Source organism: Sus scrofa, chromosome 1, assembly GCF_000003025.6.
Source record: "Sus scrofa isolate TJ Tabasco breed Duroc chromosome 1, Sscrofa11.1, whole genome shotgun sequence".
Classification (NCBI taxonomy): Eukaryota; Metazoa; Chordata; class Mammalia; order Artiodactyla; family Suidae; genus Sus; species Sus scrofa.
In genome coordinates, this window is record NC_010443.5 from 86,594,770 (window position 1) to 86,622,311 (window position 27,542).

The 27,542-nt window shown below is 39.9% G+C and overlaps 1 protein-coding gene across 2 annotated transcripts in view; it reads left to right on the plus strand.

Annotated features, from left to right (window-relative positions):
• LCA5 (LCA5, lebercilin) overlaps positions 2,198 to 27,542 on the plus strand; it is an 88,107-nt gene continuing 62,762 nt past the window's right edge. The window contains exon 1 of one of the 2 annotated variants that reach the window (XM_003121398.6): positions 2,198 to 2,875. The gene's annotated coding sequence lies outside the window, so the exon portion shown is untranslated. Of the gene's footprint in view, positions 2,876 to 13,187; positions 13,383 to 27,542 lie in introns of those variants that run through there. The other variant, XM_021092140.1, reaches the window with a different exon arrangement.

The following is a 27,542-nucleotide window of genomic DNA, read 5'->3' on the forward strand; positions in this document are numbered from 1 at the left end:
CAGCTTTGGGCCATAGCCACAATTCTGGGGCTACAGGAAGAACCCCATGCAGCATTTCGCTTAGCAGGAAGTGGGTAACGGGAAGGCTGGAGACACTTCCAAGTTTAATAACTTGTACCCTACTGTTTCTGTAGTTTAATTTACATTATCTTAAAAAAGTCTTCTCAATGCATCCAATTCTTATGGGTTTTCTTAAATATCTTAGGTAATATCATAGTGTCAGAGTCTGCTTGGCTTCTGGTCACAGTTATTGAAGTTATTGTTATAAACTGGGACATGGCATAAGAAATAACTACCCTGGTCTCCCCAACCTGTTACCTGTCCAGATACCATGACCTCAACCCCATTCTTGCCCTGTCACTGGGAGCAGGCAGATGGCCACCATGACTTTGATAGGAAAAAAGAGAGTTCAGGGATGTCACACAGGACAAGTGGGATCTTGTTTCCTGCTATCTGATGTCTTCTCTGATCGTACATGTCCAGGTCCCTTGTTCTTGTCTCAGGGACCTGAATTGCTGATTCTCCTTTCTTAGCCTTCACCTCACCAAAGGAAAGGCCTAGTTGTTACTGATACTCAACTGCAGCCTGGACTTGCCCTGGGTCCTGCTTTGCCTCTGAATTTTCAGGAGAGCTATTCTGTGCATGTTAGCCTCCCTAAACTCTAATGACAGATCATGACCTATCAATAGCTTCTGACTGTGTTAGTTCACTAAAATTTCTTCCACCAAGGATAAGAACAGCCAGGAATTGCAATATTTTTTAATTGTAGTGAAACCTATACACACACACACCATTTTAATCTCTTTAAATGTATAATTCAGTGGCATTAAGTAAATTCGAATGTTGTATAACCATCACCATTTACTTCCAGAAGGTTTTCATCATCTCAAACAACAATTCTGGAGTTCCCGTTGTGGCTCAGCAGAAATGAATCTGACTAGTATCCGTGAGGATGAGGGTTCGATCCCTGGCCCCACTCAGTGGGTTAATAAGGATCTGGCACTGCTGTGAGCTATGGTGTAGGTCTCAGACCCAGCTCAGATCCCACTGTGCTCTTGTTGTGGTGCAGGCCAGCGGCTGAGGCTCTGATTCAGCCCCTAGCCTGGGAACCTCCATATGCCTCAGGTGCAGCCCTAAAAAGACGAAGGAGGAAGAAAAGAAAAACAAAAAACCCAATTCTGTATCCATTAGACAGTAACTCCCATTCCCTGCCCCCTTCTTTTGTTTCTGGTTATTACCTCTGTTCTATTTTCTGTCTGTATGAGCTTCCTATTTTGGATATTTCATAGGATATTAATGTTTTTTCTCCAAAGCTTACTCACCTCTGGTTATGTTGATCGTTGAGAGGTATACTCTTGTGGTTTTTTTTTTTTAATTGAAATCTAGTTGATGTACAATATTATATGTTACAAGGGTACAATATAATGATTGACAATTTTAAAGGTTATATTCCATTTATAGTTACTATAAAGTATTGGCTATATTCCCTGTGCTGTACAACAAATCCTTGCAGCTTATTTTATTTTATTTTATTTGTCTTTTTAGGGTCATACCCCCAGCATATGGAAGTTCCAGGTTAGGGATCCAGTCGGAGCTGTAGCCACTGGCCTATGCCATAGCCACAGCAACACGGGATCCGAGCTGCGTCTGCGACCTACACCACAGCTCATGGCAACACTGGATCCTTAACCCACTGATCGAACCTGCATCCCCATGGATGCTAGTCAGATTCATTTCAGCTGAGCCACAGCAGGAACTCCATGTTCTTGCTGTTTTTAAAAAATGATTTGTAAGTATTAGCAAAGTGCTAAAAACTGCCACCAGGATGAGATTTTTCTCTTTCCTGAATTCAGAAGGATTTGAAACCAGTTATATAATACTATATCTATAGACCACTGGAGTGATTCCACATACTACTAATATTAAGAGGCCAACATTTTTGGGCAGCACTACTTTGTAAATGTTTTACAGTTTTCTCATGTTTTCCCTAGTGTAATGAAGGTCCTCTATACTTTACTTAGCCTAATACGAATTTCTTATGCAACTGTAGTGAGAAGGCACTTTAAATGATGTCTTTTATAATTTCTTTTCATTTGGAATCACGTTTCTGCAATTATTTTCCTATTGATTTAATTATCAAGAAAAATTTCAGGTGCAGAGATCAAAAGGATTATTTGAATTTACCAAGGCAAAAAAAAAAAAAAAAGGTTTGAAAAAAGGAACAAAGGAAAACAAAAAGCATGTTAATACTTCTTTAATAATTCAAGATTTCAGTGATCTGAAAATATTGGGGGGGAAAATCACCTGAGTAATAAACTGTGCATCATTTGAATGGATTAAAGTTCAAATCACTGCAAAGCGGCTTATTTTTCATCCATCACCATGGATACAAAAGGACAGCTCAAGGGCAGGCATCTGACATCACAAGCATGTCCAGACAGGCCAGGGAGGGGAGCTGCAGCAATGCCACAAGGGACTGGAAGAAAAACCACGAAGGGAGGGGAGGAAGAGGCAGAGGGAAAGGGTCATTGTTAAGACGATGAATCAGAAGTTCAGTTGGGAGGATTAAATAGGGGGAGGCTGAAGGCCAACTGAGAGGCTTGGAGACCAGCAGTTGTTTACACTGACCTTTAAATACCTTCTTAGCCAGAAATAGAGCCAGAGAGAGACTGCTGAAAGAAGGTGTATCAGATCATTTGCTACTCAAATGGCAGTTTCTTTTATGGTCTCCTTATTTTATGTTTAGGCTTTAACTGATGTCCTAAGGCTTTCACCTGCCTGGCTCGCTCACTGAAGCTCCATCGCCAAAGTAGCTGAAGTTAACAACAGCTGGAAAGATCCACTGGGACCAGTACCCATAGGACAGTAGGAAGTGGTAAATATCGAGACGAATGGCTACTATAGATACTAAGCTTTTCTTCATGGACAGATACAATTTTTATTACAGTTTATTTTAATTTTTTTATAAGCTCAAAATTTTGTTTCCTATCAAGAGGCAGTGAATGCATCTTATTCACAGGTTGCTGCCTAGTGTATAGAGACCTTGACTCAGAAACTCTGGGTTTGGAGGTATGCTGGTCAAAGTTCAATAACAGTTTGTTACTGAAAGCCAGTGCCCAAGAGGTGAGCTTGGTGGAAAGGAAAATCTGCTTTATTTTGGAGGCTGGTAACTGGTGGAGAGGGTGGACTCATGTCCAAAGGCTGACTCCCCACCACTGACAATCAGGGGGCAAGAGCTTTTAAAGGGGAGATTCAGGAATGCGTAGGCAGAGGGAGGGGGCTACATGCAGAAACAGCATGGTCAGCTCTGACAGTCATCTTGAAATTGGTCATTGTTAGTCTGAGCAGCATCATCTTGATTGTTTTAAGTACAGTTAGACTTCAGTTCCAGGGTCCATTTGTTCCCATTTCTTTGAGATGAGTTCTCAGAATTGTGGCAGCTTATATCATGGTTACAGTTTGGTCATCATGTAGTTAACTTTTTCCACCTGCTGGGGGTTTCAGTATCTACACAACAGCTCAAAAGAGATGGCTCAGAATATTATCTATGGCCCTTGAAGAATAGCTACAGGTCCTTGAGTTTGCTTCTATATTTTCTCACTTCTCTGCTTAAACTTATTCTTTGGGTAAAGTTTTTCTATAGACAAAAGGCAGGTAGAGGACATGGCAGGGGAAGAACCACAGAGTCCTGCTCTGTTTCAGGTTCTCTGAGGAAAGCCCTGATTTGTAGCATTTGCTAATTTGTGGTGTAAGTATTTTCACCATGACTGATTTCCAGCTACCAATGTGATGTCCCTTGGCTTGCAAAGTTCTGAAAATGTAATAGTTGGCTCCTGGGAGCTGGTACCAGTGAGCTCCCGTGGATCAGTGATTGGATTCTGTAGCTGCTCTCATACCAACTTGCGGTGGAACTTTGCGTACCTAACTAGGTCTAGGTTTCATTCTTGTATGAAAGGGTTGGAGCTGTGCTTAAATGTTAAAAATTCTGCGTTGGTTTGTCCTGGTTGTTTGAGAGAGGATTCTTGGGGGCCTTGCGCCTGGGAGGGTTGTTTGGGAGATCCTCACATGTGCTTCATCTTTGCAAGGCTGTCCTGACTCTGTCATAGAGGTATATTTTAGATTTCTTTGTATGCTTCTATTACTAAGGGAAAAAAAATCAGAAAGCCACTTTGAATAATTGATCTTAAAGACTCCCACTTTTAAAAACTGATGATTCTATGAAACTAGAAATGTGAGTCAAATGCTTATATACTGATGTTGGTGGATTGAACTTGGCTTACAATAGTGCTTTTTCTGGGTTTAATCTTTTTTTTGGATTTTTAGGGCTACACCCATGGCATATGAAAGTTCTCAGGCTAGGGGTCAAATTGGACTTATGGCTGCTGGCCTACCCCACAGCCATAGCAACACAGGTTCCAAGCTGCGTCTGTGACCTACACCACAGCTCACAGCAATGCTGAATCCTTAACCCACTGAGAGAGGCCAGGGATGGAACCTGCAACCTCATGGATACTAGTCAAGTTCTTTAACCACTGAGCCACGAAGGGAACTCCTCTGTGTTTAATCTTAAACTAAATGCTGGCTGAAAGAGTCAACCATACCTGAGTGGAATTGTATCCATGGAATCATAGACTTTAAAATGAGAAGGATCTTAGAGATCATTTTCTCCAATGGTTTTCAAATATGCCCAAGGACTTTGTCCAAGTCCTCTCAGAAGATGCTCTATGCATGTGCATCTGTGTGCGTGAACATGTGTGTACCGTAAACAGATTGAGGAGCCACTTCTCATCCCCACCTCACTGCCACTGAGGGGAGGGACCAAGCAGCTCCCTCACTCACAGGTTAAGGGCCATGCCTCCTTAAGCAGAAAAACAGATTTAAGTTTGAAATATTGGTGTTCCACTCAAGATCTCACTTGAGGTAAGGACTGTGTTATGTGGGAAGGGGGGAGACTGGGAAGGAAGTGAAGACAACTGATGAATGACATTCACTTTGTTTTAAGAGGAAAGAATGCCTTGTCTGTTATCCCACAGCCAGTAAGAGGCTAAATCATATCTGGAATTCAGGTCTCTAGGTTTCCAGACCATTGTTTCCTTTTTCAGAAGCTGGATGGCTGTTACATGCCTCGGGTACATAATCCAATCCTATATTGTCTCTTAGGATAGCCACAACCCACTGTTGTTTACTTGAAGTATGGCTAGTCTGAATTGAGTTGTGTTGTTGCTACGGAGTCCAAACTCATTCTGCTTACTGCAGGATGGGCCAACAAATTGGGAGACAAGTTGCTGGGGCTAGGAATAATGACTTTATTTGAAGAGCCAGCAGACGGTGAAGATGGCAGACCAGTGTCTCAAAGAACCATCCTCTCCCAGTCAGAATTCAGGCTTCTTTATACAAAAAGGGGAGGGAGGTGTGGTAGGTGGTTGCAAATTCCTTGGTGCAGAAATCTTTTGTTCTTGCAGCTGTCCTTGTAGGTCAGGTTAGGGTCAGGTGATGCTGTAAACCTCCAACAAAACAAATATTATTCTCTGTTCTGAAACTTTTACTCTTCATGTGAATGGAAAAGTGTTATACTCTTAAGGGTCAGAGCCCTGAGAATAGATTATCTTGTATATTTCAAGCTCTAGGCAAGGTTCTTTTATAAAAGGTGCAGGGCTGGCATGAAGCACAGGCAAGAGAGCACAAAGATTGAAGTAAAAGAAACAGATCTAGTATGGAGTCAGATTTGTTCTTCCCACTTGCACTGTAATTGTAAAATAGACACTTAAGTGTCAAAGTCTTAGAAAAAAAAAAGGTGAAATATCTCATTGATAAATTTAAAATATTGATTGTGGGAGTTCCTGTTGTGGCTCAGTGGGTCACAAACCCAATTAGTACCCATGAGGATTCAGATTCCAGCTCAGTGGGTTAAGGAACTGGCTTTGCCACAAGCTGTGATGCAGGTCACAGATGCGGCTCAGATCCCATTGCTGTGGCTGTGGCCTAGCCTGGCAACTGCAGTTCCAACTAGACCCCTAGCCTGGGAACTTCCATATGCCATAGGTGTGGCCCCGAAAAGAAAAAAAATATATGTTGACTGCATTTGAAAATGATCATACTTTAGATATGTTAAGTAAGATATATTGTAAAAATTGACTTTAATGTTAAAAACTTATTTTGATGTGACTACTGGACCATTTAAAGTTAAACATAGGAACTTACATTATGTATCTATTAGAGAAATCTAACTTAACCTCTGTCAGTTTACACATCTATTGAAAGAACATCTCCTCAGAAAAGAAAATCATGGACTTGGAGAAGAGACTTGTGGCTGCCTGATGGGAGAGGAAGGGAGTGGGAGGGATCGGGAGCTCGAGCTTATCAGACACGAGCTTATCAGACACAACTTAGAATAGATTTACAAGGAGATCCTGCTGAATAGCATTGAGAACTGTGTCTAGATACTCATGTTGCAACAGAACAAAGGGTGGGGGAAAAAATGTAATTGTAATGTATACATGTAAGGATAATCTGACCCCCTTGCTGTACAGTGGGAAAAAAAAAAAAAAAAAAAAGAAAGTGGGAAAGAGCTGCTCTTTCTATTTCTCAGAGTTGTTTTAAAATCAAATGTGGCAATCTTTCTGAAAGATGCCACACAAATATAAGATCGTACTCCAAGGCATTGATGCTCGTTGGGTCACCCATTGTGTTAGTTGCTCCCTGGAACGTAGTAAAGGTTTCGTGGAGTTCTCTCTTTGTTATCATTTATCTGTTTTTGGAGGGTGGGGCGGGGAGAGGCAAAGTAATGTAGGCTGTAAACATAATAATAAGCACATTCTGTCAGTCTCCTCATTTATATTCGGTATGTGCCTGGAGTCTGTCAACTCATTAGCCTTGGTACTGAGCTGCGTAGATGGAAGATGCGACTCACTTGCAGTGAGGATCTCAGCTTGAAGCTCAGACCCATTTCAGTCCAGCTCCCTACTGTGTGTATCATCAGGCAAGAGAAGTGTAAGCATTGTTTCACTAAATTATGTAAAACGTCTGGGCATCATGAGTGTCTTAGTTCAGGCTACTGTCATACTATAGACTGGCTGTAACAACAGAAATTTTTCTCACAATTATGGAGGCTGAGAAGTGCAAGATAAAAATGCCACAGATCTAATGTCTGGTAGGAACCCACTTTCTGGTTTGCAGATGGCTAGCTCATTGTATCCTCACATGGCAGAGAGTGGAGAGCTAGCTTTCTGGCCACTTATAAGGGCACTAATCTCATTTGTGAGGGCTCCACCCTGATGACATAATTACCTCCTAAAAGCTCTATTTCCTGGAGTTCCCATTGTAGCTCAGTGGTTAATGAATCCGACTGGGAACCATGAGGTTGCAGGTTCAATCCCTGGCCTTGATCAGTGGGTTAAGGATCCGGCGTTGCAATGAGATGTGGTGTAGGTTGCAGACGCGGCTCGGATCCCCTGTTGCTGTGGCTCTGGCGTAGGCCGGTGGCTACAGCTCTGATTGGACCCCTAGCCTGGGAACCTCCATATGCTGCAGGAGCGGCCTGAGAAATAGCAAAAAGACAAAAAAAAAAAAAAAAAAAAAAAAAAAGAAAGAAAGGAATCAAAAAGCTCCATTTCCTAATACTATCACATTGGGGATCATATGAATTCGGGTGGGAGGGACCACAAATATTCAGTCTACAACAGCAAGTAACCCTTCACTGGGATCTGTCTAGCAAAGAGTAACATACAGGGAAGGGGGCTTATCATCTTCACATCCAAATCTTGGCTCTACAAAACTAGGTCAATCAGGATGCTGTTGGGAAACCTGAAACTGCACTAGATTTAAATAGAGGGTACCTAATACAGGGAACTGGTATACAGGTATCGAAAGGCTGAACACTAAGCCAAATATTTATTACTGCAAAAAGCAGTTAACTTGAATGATGCCACTGGGATAATCTTTCTTTCTTCTTCTTTTTTTTTTTTTTTTTTTTTTGCCTTTTCCAGGCTCACTTCCTGCGGCATATGGAGGTTCCCAGGCTAGGGGTCTAATCAAAGCTGTAGCCACTGGCCTATGCCAGAGCCACAGCAACTCGGGATCCCAGCCATGTCTGCAACTTACACCACAGCTCACGGCAACGCCAGATCCTTAACCCACTGATCAAGGCCAGGGATCGAACCTGCGACCTCATGGTTCCTAGTTGGATTCGTTAACCACTGAGCCACAACAGGAACTCCCAACAGTTGGATTCTTAACCCACCATACCGTCGGGAGAACTCTTGAGGTCATCTTTCTAAAGTACAGATCAAATCCTCTATCAGTCCTCTGTTCAAAAATTCATTAGTTACTACTTTTGGCTCTGGGATTAAATATAAGCTTAAAAAAACATTTAAACATCTAGCCTTTGCCTACTCACCAGCCATGCCCTGGAGAGAGAGGGGCCACTCCCTCTCCCAGTGTATTCTTTGTCTTTCCCCACATTTTCCCCTGTCATGATTTGCCCCATCTCTCTAATGCCTGTGTACATACTGATTTATTTCTACTTTATATACCTTCCCACTTCTGGTTAGCTTTAGGTAACATAGGCTCTAATCCAAGAGTTATTTCTTCTGGGAAGCACATCCAGGCCACCAAGCTAAGAGTCCATTCTCAAAGTTCCCTTAGCACCATAGGCATACCTTTATAATTGCCTTTATTGCAGTACCTACAATCAGAGAGCTTATCTTTCCTGTTTATTAGATAGCAGGCAGCTGGAAGACAAGGACTTCATTTTTCATGTCTGTATTCCCCAAGTACTCAATATGTATTCAATGAATCAGAAGGTTTCTAACTCAGAAATTTTCCATTACAATGCTGCTATGCCATCTTCCTGAAGAAATAGCTATTTTATTATGCTAGAACTTCAAAATAGTAAAAACACTTTCTTTCTTTACCTAGCATATTTATTGTCAATTAAAAATACAGTCACTGATTTTAAAAGAATATCCTGTGGATTATTTTCACTTTAGAATAGGCAATTGTTGGAGTTCTTGTCGTGGCTCAGTGGTTAACGAATCCAACTAGGAACCATGAGGTTGCGGGTTCGATCCCTGCCCTCGCTCAGTGGGTTAAGGATCCGCGTTGCTGTGAGCTGTGGTGTAGGTCGCAGACATGGCTCAGATCCCGGGTTGCTGTGGCTCTGGCATAGGCCAGTGGCTACAGCTCTGATTAGACCCCTAGCCTGAGAACCTCCATATGGCACAGAAGCAGCCCTAAAAAAGGTAAAAAGACAAAAAAAAAAAAAAATAGAATAGGCAATTGTCTACTAAGAATGTTGTATTAATATTCTCCCTTTCAAATCTAACAATGTGAATACAAATAGAATTACGTTTTCCTTTAATGTTAGTCCTACTGTGTTGGAGAGAGCATTTGATTTGTAGGTCAATTTACTTAAAATGTAATTGTGGAGTAACAAAACATGAAAACATGTATTAAAAACTTGCTTATGAGTTCCCTGGTGGCTTAGGGGGGTTAAGGACCCAGCACTGTCACTGCTGTGACTTAGGTCACTGGTATGACTTGGGTCACTGCTATGGTGAGGGTTCAATCCCTGGAATGGGAACTTCTTTTTTTTTTAGGGCCACACCTGTGGCATATGAAGTTCCCAGGCTAGGGGTCAAATCAGACCTGTAGCTATGACTACGCCGAAGCCACAGCAACACAGGATCCGAGCCAGGACTGCAACCTACACCACAGCTCATGGCAATGCTGGATCCTTAACCCACTGAGCGAGGACAGGGATCGAACCTGGGCCCTCATGGATACCAGTCAGTTTCATTGCTGCTGAGCCATGATGGGATCTCCTGGAGTGGGAACTTCTGCATGCTGAAATGCAGACCAACCCCCCCCCCAAAAAAAAACCTAGCTTAAATAAAATTTTGGTTTAGTTTTTTTAATGCAAAAGAAAAGCAGAAGCCCCCCCATATTCAAATAAACTCCATGAAATTGAGAAACTATTATTTACTCGCCAGTATGAAAGAAATATACTAGTAAACATCTCAAAAGTTTTCTTTCTTTGTCCACTCACAAAATAATTAACTTATTAATTTCATCAGGTGATCAAAAGAGATTTATCCTCTAACTAAAGAAAGAAATAGTCAAAGAGTATCTTCAGCTTTCCATACTGCAAAGGCAAATAATATCAATTAGATTAAATTTGTTTTCATAAGAACAGACCACTTTCTGTGTCTCTAATTTTACTGTTCTTTAAATCCAACTCAAATTTTCCTAAGCCATTCAATTTCTTTTTAAACAGCTGGTGTCTTTATTAGATAATGTTTAAAAGTTAATATTATATGCTGGCAATCTACTATTTTTAACCTGGAATTTATAATAAATTTAAAAATCTCTAGCAATATGGACATCAAGAAGTTAGATTTAGAGTTTTTGAACTTTCTAATATTTGTCATGCATTTAGTAAAATATATAAAACTGTGACAGTGTGGGTTTTTTTTTTTTAAAGAATTATATTAAATGGATAACAACTTTAGCTAGGAATAATTATATGTTGGTGTGCTTTCCAGGTTATTATTTCTAGTACTACCCTTTTAAATTATAGTCTTTGTAATTTCTGGATTTTCTACAGTCGGAAGGTCTACTTACTGATTTTAGGAAACTTCTAACAAATTGTTCAAACTCTATAATTTCTCCATATGGAAAATGGGAATATTTTTAGGAAGTTTTTTTTTTTTTTTTTTTTTTTTGGTCTTTTCTGTATTTTTAGGGCCGCACCCATGGCATATGGAAGTTTCCAGGCTAGGGGTCTAATCAGAGCTGTAGCCACTGGCTTACGCCAGAGCCACAGCAACATCAGATCTGAGCCGTGTCTGTGACCTACACCACAGCTCATGGTAATGCTGGATCCTTAACCCACTGAGCAAGGCCAGGGATTGAACCCGAAACCTCATGGTTCCTAGTTGGATTCGTTTCCGCTGAGCCACAACAGGAACTCTGGAAGATTTTAATTAATATCATCTGAATCACTGTCACACAGCACTAAACAAGGTAATAAAAGTCCTGCAAAAAATTAATATTCTGTTAATCCTGGAAATACTGCAAATCAATATAAGCCCAAAATATTAAAAATAAAACTCCAAAGTGCTTAACGATTATTAGCATAATTTTTTCACAAATATAATCTTTAAAAAAATAATAAGCTACCTGGTTCCTGCTGATTGTAATTTCAAGTGGCTGAAATACAAAAATGTAGTTTTGTTTCCTTTTGTTTTCTTTTTTAAAAAAGCAGAATTCTGTGTAGTATATAGTGAAATGAAATGTACAATCTTAGAAAATTCCAGTCCTATCAAGATGGTATCAAAACCATGTAAAATCACATAAAAACATTAGAAATGTTGTCATATTTGGGGATAACCTTTTAAAGAATTAGTTCCATAAACAGATTTTTAACTTCTGTAGGTTTATAAATTCTTTTGGTCTTTTCCCAAGGTCAAATACATTGACAGTCACTGCTATTCCAAATAGGATAGAGTGAATAAACTGTACATTGTAAAGATCTTGAAAATGTTTTATGTACAATTAGTCAATTTTGAGGACACTCCTGAACTTTTAAATTCTAAGAAATTTAACTATCAATACCAGCAACTGCCTATAGGTGAAACACATTGAAAGCATTACCTTTGAAACCTGGGATTTAGCCAACCTAGGCGTGAATCTTGGCCCCAACACTTAGGACTCTAGTAACTAGTGGTAGATCCATTCACCTCTCAGAATCAGTTTTCTCAGGTAGAACAATGAATAAGAACACCCGCCTAGATTCTGAATGAAGATGGAATGTGATTACACTGCCCAGAACATTGTGAGGGCTATGAATAAATATTGTTTCATTCTCAACTGTCCTTGAGTGCTAGCAAACCCCAGCTGACTCTGGGGATATACTTTTTTAATTTGGTTTTTTAAAAAATCTAATTATGAGCATGTTTTTTGACCCTTTAAAGCAACGTCCTTTAAAAGTAATCCATCGATGAGTTTATTAAACTACATAGTATTAACTTTAACCAGGTAATAAGCAGTGAGCTATTTTAACGAAGAGTATTAGCAAATTTAAACAAACTAATGAAAAATTATTTCAGTTCATTTTTTTTTTTTTTTGCAGTACTCATCTTAATTTTTCACTGACAGGTTAGAGCTATCTCCTACCATTTATTGTGGATATAGAAAATTACCTTTAATTATGGTATTGCTTAGGTGGGTTAATCTTTCACTTAAAGTAAAATATCTTGACAGAATAAAATGGAGGGTTTGAAACAGTGCAAAGATGAAAACAAGGTCAAGCAAGAAAAGGAATTACCCTAATTCATCGTCAGAAGATTGATTAGAACGCTTTTGCCTTCAAGAATTAGATTCTCTGCAGAATGGAGATTGTAGAGAAATTAACAATGGCGAGAAAAGCAGACTCTGGTGTTAAACCATCACGATAATCAGAAGGCTCAAGAAGGCTTAAAGAACCGTCGTCGAAGAGAGGATTTTCTTCCTTGCCTCCCTCAATTAATGCCTTTTAATGCACTGTCAATCATTTACGGGGACGACACGGCACGCAGTAGCTCTCAGTAGGTTACTGAGACCCACAACAGATGTTTCCTTAAAAAAAAAAAAGTGTGCAAACGTTTCAAATGTCATTCCAACTCAAACCCGTTCCAAAACCCAAGAGCCACTTTCAAACCAATCTCGGGGTGCTTTCCTGACTCACGAAAGCTACGAGCTCGAGGCAAGAACATTAGGACTCTAACTCCTGAAAATCAGCAGAGAAGCAAATAGGTTTTTGTTCATAATTACTAATTCAAAACCAAGCGATTTCCAAAAAAATTCGAGTCAATTTTCAGTGTTTTCAGTTACTCAAGTCGCTAATTTCTACAATTCACTCCACGAAACCCCCTTTCCCCTCCCACCAGCCGCGGCCCTAGACGCTTCGCTGTTGCTCTTCGGTTCCGCAGAGCCTAAAGGGCCGAGCGAAATTCTCAGAGCTTCGGCGCCGGACCATTCCATTCTCCGCAGCGGCTGCAGCCAGGGCGGTCAACCAATGGCCGCCTTTTCTCGAGCTCATCGTTCTGCTTTCCAGTTCCACTGAAGCCAATAGAAAGAGCCCGCTGGAGACAGTAGCCAATAGGAGGCCGGGGGCGGGTTTACAATTGGCTGCGGGCGTCCCGCGGTGCAGTGTGGGCCCCCGCCTCCGTTACCCTGGAGCCGAGGTCGCCGAGCCTCTGCCACCCAGGAGCTGCTGTCCCCGCCCCTACCCTAGCCCGGTGTTCAAATTTCCCGCACCCCGGCCACCTTAGCGCCAGCCCCGCAGCCCCTGCGGGAGGCAGGCACCCCTCTTCGGGGGCCGGACGCGGCCCAGCGGAGAGAAGGCAAGGAGGCGAGCGTATTGCCGGCTCCGAGGAGGGGCCGCAGCGGGTTGGGGGTGGGCTTTAGGGTGGGCGTGGAGGCAGTGGGGGCGCTGGAGGGCGGCGAAACGGAGTCCGTGGACCGGGACGTGCGAGTGGAGATGTTAAAGGATTAGGGGCGAAGGAGGCTTTGGGGACGCGAGGAGAAGAAATCCTAGAAAAATAAGAGAGCTTGGCGGCTGGGAGAGGGCTTGGGAGGAGGGGAGGTTACTGCCAGTTGCGGGATTGGGAGATTCCGAGGAGAAAGCAGGGGGATCTAGAGAAGGGATTAGGAGTTAGAAACCCTCAGAGGTCTGTGGGTATTGAAATAGCAAAGGAAAGACAGGGCCAAGAAAGGGAAGGAGGCCCTGAGGCTTTTGGTAGCTCTGGGGTAGTAGTAGGAAGACTGTGGTTAGAGTGGAAGACTGTGGTTAGAGTGCACCAGCCTCACTGGTGCAGGCTGTGAAATGTTTGCACATCCTTCAAAGAGACGCTGAGAGGAGGGAAGAGTTGGCAGAAAATGTGCCTTCCTGGCATTGATGAGTTGGAGTGGGTGCTGAGATAATTGGTGTTTTACGTTGGCAGGACCACAGAACAGTGTTTAACAGTGAAGAGTAGGCGTCCAGTTTACTTGAGCTTAAACCCCTCTCATTCACTTTCACCTGAGTTTAGACACCTCTTGCTCGCTTTCACCTGAGCTTAAACTCCCTCTCATTCACTTTGTGACCTTGGACAAATTGCAAACATCTTTTGGGAACAGATTACTAGCCGGGATCAAGTTACTAGCATCACTTTCCCCCTCATTTCAGAATGGGAATAATAGATACTATTGTGAAGATGAATTTTATTGAGATGCTTGCATCAGTACTCACATACATGAAAGACATTGGGTGGTTTTGTTAAAGTAAATTTGTTATTGGAATTTGGTTTGTGTGAGTTATCTTATGGTCTGCATTGATGGACGATTTTTCTTACTCTTTCTGCGCTCCCTCTGAAAGTCTGAACAAGGTTTTGACTTCTTTCTCTACAAAAGTACACTTAATTACATACATGTTTATGATAGTCCTTTACACTCAGTTTAAGAACTGGATTAGGTATCTCTTTGGGATCAAAAGTTATCATTTAAATTATTTTTGTTGTTGAGTGGGCTATAGGCAGTTTGGAAAACAGTAAAATTGAGAAAAGGATCCAGTTCTGGAGATTGTTTTTCTCCTCTCTTTCTTTAGCATGTTTTTTATTTTAACCTATTTTTTTCCCCAGTTGTAATTCTACACTTGAATTTTATATTACTACTCTCAATATTTCACTTCTGCGGCATGTTGACTTGTATGTTTATCCAAAACGTAATAGGAAATAATAGTTTGTTTTGATTCTCTAACTTTACAGAGTGTCATTTCAGGTATGAAAAAAATAATTGTGGGAGTTCCTGCTGTGGCTCAGTGGGTTAAGGACCCAACTTTGTCTCTGTGGGGATGCAGGTTCAGTCTCTGGACTCACTCATTGGGTTAAGAATCCAGCATTGCTGAAAGTTGCAATGAAGATCACAGGTGCAACTTGGATCTGGTGTTGCCATGGCTGTGGCATAGGCTGCAATCTGTAGCACTGGTTCAAACCCTGGCCCAGAACTTCCATATGCTGCAGGTTAAAAAAAAAAAAAGAAAAAAAAAAGTAATTGTGACTTTGGAAAAGAGATTTACCTTCTTTTATCAGAGTTACCATGATATTCCATATACATATCTAAGCATAGCTTAGATATGCTTTCTGATTCATTTGAAACTTAATTTATATATCCTTTTTGGAGGCAATTCTGGTACTGCAGGAGCTTATGGTAATCTTTTTCTGACCTGTTGTGTGTGATGTGTACTACTTTGGGCCTTTTTAAAAATTTTTTATAAAAGCTTACTTTTGGAAAAATGACAAGTGCTAGATTTGATAGCTTTCTGGCATTGCCATAGTAGCACTCTTGGCTATTTTTAGAAGATAAACAATTCTTAGAAATTAAAATTGGACAAGGCTTGTAGTTTTTATTTTTATTTTTTTTTATCTAGTTACCCCTGTATAAATAAGGGAAACAGACGAACAACTGTTAAGTGGTTCATTCTCTGATAGAAGGAATTAGTTTAAATTAGCTGTAGAGCTATACACAGAATATAAATATTTTGTGTTCTGTCTGTTGATTTAGATAACTTTTCAAAAAAATATTATTCACTTAATAATATTGTGACTAGTTTATATGAGTCTAATAGAAATTATTGTTATATCTGCAGGTGAAATTTATTTTGCCTGAAGCCCTGTAAGCCCATCTCTGTCATTGAAATTAACCCAGTGAGAATATTCCAATTTTATGATGGTAATGGCTCTGGGGAAAACTTTTTGATTTGCTCACTTTTCTCCTTTCTTAGGCATTTTAGAGATTTAAGCACGTCTTGACGCAATTATATGAGAGAAGATTTAATATTTCCTTAAAAACAGGCACATTTTATAGAATCAAACTATTAATATTCTGTTGGAAATAGCATTATAGAATAATCATTCATTCCACAAAAAGTTAATGAGTGGTGGTGTGGTTACTGTGGTGAACTAAACAGATAAGATTTTTGTTCTCATGGGTCTTGTATTTAATAGTAGAGAAAGACAATAAAGGTGAGATTATTCCCAGTAGTAGCAAAGTCTGGGAAGACAACAAAACAGAGTGGTAAGATAGTGACTGGGCTCACTTTAATAAAACTGCCAGGAGAGCCATCTTTGAGAAGGTGACATTTTTGGTGGGACCAGGATGAAGAGAAGGAGCCACCTTTGGGCTCCTTCTAAGCCACCCTTTCTAAGGGCAGGGCCTTCTAGGTAAAGAGTGCAACGGGTCTGTGAGTTGGCAACACGTTTGGCATATTGGAGGCACAGAAGAAGGCCACTGCAGCTGAAAAAGCAGATGAGAAGGGTGGCATGATGTAAGGATGGAGAAGTAGGCAGAAGGGCCAGGTCTTACAGGAGTTGCAGGTCTGGGTAAGAAACCTGATGACTGTTGAGAGCCATTGAAGGGCATTAAGCAGGAGGCTAATGCTGTCTGATCTCTGTGTCAAGTAGCTTTCTCTAACTGGGGCAACAAGAATGCAAGCAGGATATTAGGAGACTATTGCAGAAGTTCAAGTAAGAAAAGTTGGTGGCTTGGACCAGAGCATAGCAATGGGGATGGTAAGAAGTCATCAAATTGGGAATATATTTTGGCGATAAAACCACCTGGTTTTACAGATGGCTTGAATGTGGGATGTGAGGTTAGGAAGGAATCCAGGATGATCTTTAGATTTGTGACAAGGATAATCTTGTAGATGTAAGTGCCGTTTAATGAGGTCAGAAACAGCAAAGAGTGAGAGTAAAAAGAGGACAGATCGTGATTTTGGTTTTGGACATGTAAGGTGGAAATGATGTTTAGATACCCAGCTGGGGCTGTCAGATAAGAATGTGAATATGTGAGTCTGGAAGGCAGGGTAAATGAATCCTAGACGAGATCACCTACGGAGAAAGTGGATAAAGAAAAGAGGGCCAGATAGGTGGTGCCCTTAGAGATCAGGAAGAGGAGGCAGATTCAGCAGAGGAGACTGAGAAGAGAGAGCCAGTGAGGTAGTGAGAGAACCAGGAAGGCAGGTGGAAGAAAAGAGAGTGTTGTAGAAAGGAAAGAATGGTTAGTCTCATCAAATGCTACTCTAAGATTAAGGACAAATAGGACAGAAAATGGTTATGTGGTTTCACCAAGATAAATGTCATCGTTTGCTTGGACAAAAGCTGTTTCAGTGAAAGGGTGAGGATGAAGACCTGACAGCTCTGGGAAAACATTGCTCTTCAATTTTTTTTCTTTTTCTTTTTACACCCCCCCCCTTTTCTTTTTTTCTAAGGGCAGCACCTGCGACATATGGAAGTTCCCTGAGCTAGGGGTCAAATCCAAGCTGTAGCCACACCACAACCACAGCAGTGCCAGATCTAAGTCACATCTGCAACCTCTGCCACTGCAGCTTGTGGCAACTCTGGATCCTTAACCCACTGAGTAAGGCCAGGGATGGAACCCGCTCCTTATAAATACTAATCGGGTCCTTAACCCACTGAGTCACAACAGGAACTCCAACTTTTCAAAAATTTTTCTTGGCAAGTTGGAGTGGAGAAATTGGGTTGTAGATGTAGTAGGACATGGAGCAACAGCTGTGTTAGAGCCTCTGCTGATAGGAATGATCTTGTAGAGAAGGCAGAGGTGTAGGAGCACAGTCCTTGGGATGGAGAGAAGGTGTGGGAAAGAAAGAAGTTGTGGGAAAAGTTTAGTTCTCAAGGGGCCCAGACGTGGTGCTTCAGTTTTAGCGCAGGGAGTACAACAGTAGGATGGATGCAAACGGAGGGGGCTTTGAAGATAAGGTAGTTCTCATCTGATTGTTGATATTGAAACATTAAATAAGGTCCTCAACTATTCCATTTCAAGTGGTCTATTTCATGTTTTACTAACTTAGCTCTGTGACCTTAGATAAATTGTTTTTAAAAATTTGTTTTAAGTTACAGTTGATTTACAATGTTTGGTCAATTTCTGCTGAAGTGACCCAGTAATGATAAATTGTGATCTTGGGTAAGTCATTTTGTTTTTCTGGGTCTCAGTTTCTTTTATGCAAAGAAAGGAGTGTTTCTGCAGAGTTCCTTCCAGTGCTAAATTGTTATGTAATCTTATTAGCTATAGAAATTCATTTGTTAAAAAAAATTTGTTATTTTTCTAAAAGTTACCTTATCTCATCTTTATCTGTTTCTTCCTTTTTTTCTTTTGGTCTAATATTTGATGTGTTTTCATTTTTTCTTTAACTTGTTAACTTTTGTTTTCCTGTCTGCTTGTTTGAACTGTTTTCCTGGCAGCACTGTCAGCCAGGCAGCAATGTTTCTATAAGGACCAAGGATAATTTTATAAAAGAAAATTTTTAGAAGTGTCTAAATTTCCTTTCTCTAGGAAGGTTTAAACCTTTGGTTGCTATGTTTTCTAAGGAATGCTTGTTTGTTGTCATAAAGAACTGTAATATGAGATACATAGATTAGAGATACCTACCCTATATCAGCATAGAACCTCAGTAATTAGAAGTTTGGCAAAAGTAAGAAAAATATTCCCTAGTGTCCCTAGGGCTATTCTTGAACTTATCACTCTTAAATTGTTCTCATGTAATTAGCATGTAAAATTTTTAGAGAATATGTAAAGGCTACGTATGTAATTTATTGTGACTGTTTTTCTTACTTATCTCTCTCTGATGGAATAGCCACGCCCTGCCCTAAAAGAACTCATGATGTATTCTTGCTCATCTTGGTTTCCTTATTGTCTAAAATGGCATCTGTATCACCAGTACTTGTTCATGGAATAGGCCTATGGGTTGAATATCAGTTTTATGAACTTTGGAAAAGTAATGGCTTAAGTTGTGTTAAAAGGTTGAGAAAAACTGTTAGAAATAATTGGCCTAAAGATGACTTATATTTGCTGTTAAAGATGTTGATCTGACCATATGTATTTGTCTCCTCTGTCCTTGAAGATAACATTAAAATCATACTAAAGAATAAAAGAGGCTAAACCTCTAACACTGGAGGGATGTTAGAGCACTCTAAGTGGACGAGAGATTGCAGCACATTTCAGAAACAGGAAAGAGAAATGAGAGCAGAGAGAACTATGTACTAAGACATTCAAAAGGGAACTGCAGCAAAGAAATAGTCTGAAGTATCCAACAGAGTCTCAGAGAATCTAGGGATTTATAAAGAGAGAAAGGAGAATTGAAAATGAGAAGGAAGAATAAATGAAAAACCTGTAAATGGAATAGTTGTGCCTCCTTTTTCACCCAGGCCTGGGCACAGTGACTGTCAGTATAATATACCACCTGCCTTCCTTCCCCTGGCCTTTTCCCATCAAAAAATGCAGAAGTAATTTCTTCTGGAAATTGAAAACAGTGATGACACTAAAGAAGAAGTAGAGTTGCCTGGGTGGACCTGTGTTTGGAGGGGCCCCTCTGCATGACTAGCTTTTAAGGTGTCCCCCACATAATGTTCTCTGCTGTTTCTCCTGAAGCGAAGCATGCTTGTCAGGAAGCTCTGCTCACATGTACATGGTTTGCTCTGCTGTTCTTCCTGAAGCGAAGCATGCTTGTCAGGAAGCTCTGCTCACAAGTACATGGTTTGCGTTCATTCTTTCTTTTCCTTCTTTCTTAAATACTAATAGGCATCCAGAAGTTATCTTCAAAGAAATAGCACCAGCAGTATATACGTAAAAAGCCTTGATAGATAAAAGGACTAACTGTGTGAAATAAAGATAATTTCTGTATCAGAAGGGACCTTAAAAGAAACTGTTTCGTGCTCTTGGAATTGACAGAGTAATTATTTAAAAAATCAGAACAAGGAGGAGTTCCTGTGGTGGCTCAGTGGTTAACAGACCCGACTAGTATCCATGAGGGCTCAGGTTTGATCCCTGGCCTCGATCAGTGGACTAAGGATCCAGCGTTGCCATGAGCTGTGGTATAGATTGCATTACTGTGGCTGTGGTGTAGGCCGGCGGCTACAGCTCCAATTTAACCCCTAGCCTGGGAACCTCCATATGTCGAGGGTGCATCCCTAAAAAGAAAAAAGACAAAAGAAAAAAAAAATCAGAACAACGAGTTCCTGCTGTGGCACAATGGGATCAGTGGCGTCTCTGGCACACAGATTCTATCCCCAGCCCAGTACAGTGGGTTAAAGGTCCAGTGTTGCCACAGCTGTGGCTTAGGTCGCACTGAGACTGGATCTGATCTCTCTGACGTTGTAACTCCATATGCAGCAATGCGGCCAAAAAAGAAAAAAAAAAAAGAACAAGAAAAAGTTCTTGGAAATTAAGTTGTTTGCACAAGTTTTAAAAACTCCTGGATGGTTTAGATGATAAATTGAGGAAATGTCTTTGAAAATAGAACAAAAAGACCAAGAGAGCAAGCCTGTTATTTAACTAGTAGAAGTTTCAAAAAGAGTAAAGGGAGTGTCAGCTATCAAAAAAGTAACCTAGGAACATTTCTAGTTCTTAAAGACACAAGTTTCCAGATTGAAAGGGAGAGTGGAAAAAAGAGCAACACATGTGACACATCATTGTGACATTTCAGTATAACAAGAGGGAAAATCCTAGAAAGCTCCTTGAGAGTTAAAAAAAAAAAAAAATTCCCTGTGAAGACTGAGATGAACATAAGTAACTAGGGTGTAAACTCCATAAGGGCAGGGATTTTTTTGCTTGTTTTTTTCATTGCTGTTACTTAGTGTGAGCTCAAAATTATATGACTGTCACATCTCATAAGCAACTCTGAGGGTTTAGAAGACAGTGGAGCAGTGTCTCCAAAGTTCTGAGAAAGAACTAGAATTTGGAACTTGTGAAAACTATCAATTGTGAGGCAAAGACATTCTCAGACATGCAAACAGTCAGATGTTGTACCTCAGATAATGCTTACTGAAGTTACTTGAAGATATGGGACAGTAAAATAGCAGTGAAAAGTAATAAAGATGATGACACAGGTTACTGGAAATGGTGGATTGACTCAGGAGTACAATAAAAGTAGTTCCAAAATGACAGTGGTGCAGCAGGTGGAACGTAATTGGTTTATGTCAAAAGAGGATCTTATTGCTCTCCAGGAAAAATGTTTTTAGGAGGAAGAATAATGAATTTCAGGATACAGATAGAATAAGAAGCTGGTAGAGATCAGCATATGCATAATAAGACGGATTTTTTTCCTCTAAAAAAAGACAATTAGGAATTCTATGGAAAAAACTGCATAACCAATATGTAGTTGCAAGTTGCAGCTATTTTAAATGAGGTGTGAGTTAAATCAACTTTTGGAAATTCCCTTGTGGCACAGTGTGTTAAGGATCTGGCATGGTTACTGTAGCAGCTTGGGTTGCTGCTGTGGCATGAGTTTGATCGCTGGCCTGGGAACTTGCACATGCTGTGGGTGTGGCAAAAAAAAAAAAAAAGTTTGGAATTCCCGTCGTGGCTCAGTGGTTTACAAACCCAACTAGTATCCACTAGTCTTGCTTAGTGGGTAAGGGATCTGGCGTTGCCATGGCTGTGGTGTACGCTGGCAGCTGCAGCTCTGATTCGACCCCTAGCCTGGGAACTTTCATATGCCGCAGATGTGGCCCTAAAAAGCAAAAAAAAAAAAAAAAAAAAAAAAGTTGTTCCCAGGAAACAGGACTTGGATGATTGGGCAGTGGATAGATAGTCCTTAAAACAACAACAATTTTATGCGTATATTTGGGGTGGAAGGTGGGGAGAGAGCTGTTGTTGTCTCATAGGAGATAATTGGGCAAATGGTGTTTTTATGGATTCTTACTCTTCACAAGAGAGTTATGTAGCGCCCCTGGCTTAGGTGGGTAGGTCATAGGGAGCTACTTCTGCTATGTGCATATAAACAGAAGTAATCCTTATCCATACGATAAAGTAACTTTCTTTTAAATGAATTCTTTTAACTCAATGAATTTATTACGTTTATAGTTGCACAACAATCATCACAACCAAATTTTATAGCATTTCCATCCCAAACCCCAGCGCATCCTCCTGCCCCCAGTCCTGTCTCATTTGGAAAACATAAGTTTTTCAAAGTCTGTGAGTCAGTATCTGTTCTGCAAAGAAGTTCATTGTGTCCTTTTTTTAGATTCCACATGTAAGTGATAGCATATGATGTTGGTGTCTCACTGTCTAACTTCACTTAGCATGATCATTTCTAGGTCCATCCATGATGCTGCAAATGCCTTTATTTCTTTCCTTTTTATGGCTGGATAATCCATTGTGTATATGTACCACATCTTGATCCACTCCTCTGTCGATGGACATTTAGCTTGTTTCCATGTCTTGGCTATTGCAAATAGTGCTGCAGTGAACATTAGAGTGCATGTATCTTTTCAAGTCATGGTTTTCTCTGGATAGGTGCCCAGGAGTGGGATTGCTGGATCAAATGGTGATTCTATTTTTAGTTTTCTGAGGAATCTCCATACTGTTTTCCACAGTGGTTATACCAAATTACAATCCCACCAACAGTGTAATAGGGTTCTCTTTTCTCCACCCCTTCTCCAGCACTTACTGTTTGTAGACTTTTTGATGATGGCCACTCTGGCCAGTGTGAGGTGGTACCTCCTAGTGATTTTGATTTGCATTTCTCTAATAATGAGTGATGTTGAACATCTTTTCATGTGTTTTTTGGGCATCTGTATGTCCTCTTTGGAGAACTTTCTGTTTAGATCTGCACATTTTTTGATGGGGTTGTTTGGTTTTTTTTTGGTATTGAGCTGCAGAAGGTGTTTATAAATTATGGAGATGAATCCCTTGTCAGTCGCTTTGTTTGCAGATATTTTCTCCCATTCTGTGGGTTGTCTTTTCGTTTTGTTTAGGGTTTCCTTTGCTGTGCAGAAACTTAGGTTTAATTAGGTCCATTTTTGTTTATTTTTGTTTTTATTATCATAACTCTAGGAGGTGGTTCTGAAAAGATACTGCTATGGTTTATGTCAGAGAGTATATGGCCTACGTTTTCCTCTAAGAGTTTTATAGCAGATGCTCTTATATCTAGGTCTTTAATCCATTTTGAATTTATTTTTGTGTATGGTGTTAGGAAGTATTCTAATTTCATTCTTTTCCATGTGGCTGTCCAGTTTTCTCAGCACCACTTATTGAAGGGGCTGTCTTTTCTCCATTGTATATTCTTGCCTCCTTTGTCATAGGTTAGTTGACTGTAGGTGTGTGGGTTTAATTCTGGGCTTTCTATCCTGTTCCCCTGATCTATATTTCTGTCTTTGTGCCAGTACCATGCAGTTTTGAAGACTGTAGCTTTGTAGTTTAGTCTGAAGTCAGGGAGCCTGGTTCCCCCAGCTCTATTTTTCGTTCTCAGAATGGCTTTGGCTATTCTGGATCTGTTGTGCTTCCAAACAAACTTTAAAATATTTTGTTCTAGTTCTGTGAAAAATGTCCTTGGTAGTTTGATTGTATTGAATCTATAGATTGCCTTGGGCAGTATAGTCATTTTGACAATATTGATCCTTCCAATCCAAGAGCATTGTATGTCTTTCCATCTGTTTGTGTCATCTTTGATTTCTTTCATCAGCATCTTATCATTTTCAGAGTACAGGTCTTTTGTCTCTTTAGGTGGGTTTATTCCTAAGTAATTTATTCTTTTTGATGTGATGGTAAATGGGATTGTTTTCCTAATTTCTCTTTCTGATCCTTTGTTGTTAGTATATAGAAATGCAGTTGATTTCTGTATATTAATTTTGTATCCTGTGATTTTGCCAAATTCATGGATGAGCTCTAATAGTTTTCTGGTAGCATCTTTAGGATTTTCTATTTTCTAATCATTGATTTTCTACAATCATGTCATCTGCAAATAGTGATAGTTTTACTTCTTCCTTTCTAATTTGGATTCCTTTTATTTCTTTTACTTCTCTGATTGCCATCGCTAGGACTTCCAAAACTACGCTGAGTAAGAGTGGCGAGAGTGGACATCCTAGTCTCGTTCCTGATCTCAGCGGGAATTCTTTCAGCTTTTCACTATTGAGAATGATGCTAACTCTGGGTTTGTAATATATAGGCTTTATTATGTTGAGATAGCTTCCCTGTATGCCCACTTTCTGAAGGGTTTTTGTCAGAAATGGGTGTTGGATTTTGTCAAAGGCTTTTTCTACATCTGTTGAGAGGATCATAATGGTTTTTGTTCTTCAGTTTATTAGTGTGGTGTATCGCATGGATTGATTTGCGGATATTGAAAAATCCTTGCATCCTGGGATAAACCCCACTTGATAATGATGTACAATCCTTTTAATGGTTTGTTGGATGTGGTTTGCTAGTATTTTGTTGAGGATTTTTGCATCTATGTTCATTAGTGAAATTGGCCTGTAATTTTCATTTTTGTGGTATATTTGTTTGGTTTTAGTATCAGGGTGATGGTGACCTCATAGAATGAGTTTGGGAGAGTTCCTTCCTCTGCAAATTTTTTGGAATAGTTTCAGAAGGAGAGGTGTTAGCTCTTCTCTAAATGTTTGATAGAATTTGTCTGTGAAGCCATCTGGTCCTGCACTTTTGTTTGTTGGAAGTTTTTTTTTGTTTGTTTGTTTGTTTGTTTTTGTTTTCCTTTTCTAGGGCCATTCCCAGGCTAGGGGTCTAATCAGAGCTGTAGCCCCTGGCCTACACCACAGCCACAGCAGTGCCAGATCTGAGCTGTGTCTGCCACTTACATCACAGCTCTCGGCAATGTGTCTGCCACTTATGTCACAGCTCACGGCAACGCTGGATCCTTAACCCACTGAGCAAGGCCAGGGATTGAATCTGCAACCTCATGGTTCCTAATCGGATTTGTTAACCACTGTGCCACGACAGGAACTCCTGTTTGTTGGAAGGTTTTAAATCACAGTTTCAATTTCAGTTCTTGTGTTTGGTCCATTCATCTTTTCTGTTTTGTCCTGGTTTATTCTTGGAAGATTGTGCATTTCTAATTTGTTTGTTTTTTCTAGGTTTTCCATTTTATTGGCATATAGTTGCTTGTGGTACTCCCTTATGATCCTTTTTATTTCTGTGATGTCCATTGTAACTTCTCCTTTTTCATTCTAATTTTATTGATTTGAGTCCTCCTTCTTTTTTTCTTGATGAATCTGGCTAAGGGTTTATCAATTTTGTTGATCTTTTCAAAGAACCAGCTTTTTGTTTCATTGATCTTTTCTATGGTTTTCTTCATTTCTGTTTCATTGATTCCTGCTCTGATCTTTATGATTTCTTTCCTTCTACTAACTTTAGGTCTTGTCTCTTCTTCTCTCTCGAGCTGCTTTAGATGTAAAGTTAGCTTGTTTATTTGAGCTTTTTCTTGTTTTCTGAGGTGGGCTTGTATTTCTGTAAACTTTCCTCTTAGAACGGCTTTTGCTGCATCCCATAGATTTTGGAGTGTCGCATCTTTGTTGCCCTTTGCTTCTGGTATTTTTTAATTTCCTCTTTGATTTTTTTCAGTGTCCATTGGTTGTTTAGTGCATGTTGTTTAGTCTCCATGTGTGTGTGTTTTGCAGATTTTTCTTGTTTTTGATTTCTAGTCTTATAGCATTGTGGTCAGAAAAGATGCTTGATATGATTTCAATTTTCTTAAAGTTACCGAGGCTTGATTTGTCACCCAGAATGTGGTCAAACCTAGAGAATATTCCGTTTGCACTTGAGAAGAATGTGTATTCTGTTGCTTTTGGATGGAATGTCCTATAAACAATAAGTCCATCTGGTCTAATGCCTCATTTAGGGCCTATGTTGCCTTCTTGGATTTTCTATCTGGATGATCTGTCCATTGCTGTAAGTGGGGTGTTAAAGTTCCCCACTATGATTGCATTATTGTCGATTTCTCCTTTTAAGACTGTTAGCTGTTGACTTATATATTGAGGTGATCCTCTGTTTTAAATTTAAATATTTAAAATTGTTATATCTTCTTCTTGGAGTGATCCTTTGATCATTATGTAGTGTCCTTCCTTGTCTCTTAAAATATTATTTATTTTAAGGTCTATTTTTATCTGATGTGAGTATTGCTTCTCCAGCTTTCTTTTGATTCCCGTTTGCATGGAATATTTCCTTCTATCCTCTCACTTTCAATTTGTATGTGTCCCTAGAAGTGAAGTGGGTCTCTTGAAGATAGCATATATATATGTATCTTGTTTTTGTATCCGTTCAACCAGTCTGTGTCTTTTGGTTGAGGCATTTAGTCCATTAACATTTAAGGTAATTATTGATATATATGTTCTTATTGCCATCTTTTAACTGTTTTGGATTTGTCTTTGTCATTCTTTTTTCTTCCCTTCTTCTCTTGTTCTCTCCTCTTGTGGTTTGACGACTATCTTTAGTGTTGTATTTGAATTGATTTTTCTTGTTTGTGTGTTCATCATTTGTATTTTTTCAGTTTGCAGTTGCCCTCAAGTTTTGATATAGGTTTCTATATATATATATATATATACACACACACACGAGATTATTTTAAGTTGTTGGTCTCTCTCTTTTTAAAATTTTTTTATTTTTGTCTTTTTAGGGCTGCACTCATGGCATATGGAGGTTCCCAGGCTAGGGGTCAAATCAGAACTGTTGCTGCTGGCCTATGCCAGAGCCACAGCTATGCAGGATCCAAGCCGTGTCTGCAACCTACACCACAGCTCATGGCAATGCTGGACACAATCCCCACTGGCCTTCAATGACAGATGCTTGGGGGCTCTTTCTCCCAATGTCAGATCCCCTGGCATGCGGACCTAACATCGGGCTCAGAACTCTCATTCTTGTGGGTGAGTCTCTGTGATACAGTTACTTTGCAGTCTGTGGGCATCCCACCCAGTAGGTATGGGATGGCTTATCTTGTGTGTTTGCCCCTCCTGCCCTCTTCATGTGGCCTCCTCTTTATCTTCTGGAGTAGGATATCTTTTTGAAAATTTCCAGTTCATTTGGTTGAAGGTTGTTTATCACTTTGTTGTAATTCTGTTGTTTTTATGAGAGAAGGTGAGGTCCAGTCCTTCTATTCCACCATCTTAATGCCTTTCAAAAAAAGGCTCTCCATAAATCAACTTTTGATTATACTGTTGAAATTAAAATGAAAGAATTGATCAAGCATCTTTTATATTTGAATTAGAAATATAATTACTGACATTTATGAAATGCTTATTATATGATCGGTATTATCTCATTTAATTATCACAATACTCTAAAGAAGTTACCATCAGCATTCCCACTTTACAGCTGAGAAGATTGAGATTTAGATTGAGATTGTGAAGTTAGGTGACTTTTCTGGATTTGCACAATTAGTAAGTAATGGAGCCATTTAATTGCTTTAATCCATCATCTTTTTTTCTTAGACAGTTTTTTTTAAAGGTATAAATATTTTTTTCATGATTGCACAGTGAAAAGATTCAGGCTGATTTATATATATTTATGTTATTAGGGCTTGTTGGAGTTGCTGATTTCAGTTCCAGTAGCTAATTGTTTCAGACTGCGAATGCCAGGTACTAATAATCTACCAGGAAGTGAAATCAGAGCTCTAAATTTATTTGCCGGTTTTTTTTTTTTTTTTTTGGCTTTTTCCCCCCTAGGGCCATACCCGAAGGCTAGGGGTCAAATCTGAGCTGCAGCTGCCAGCCTACACCACAGCCAGA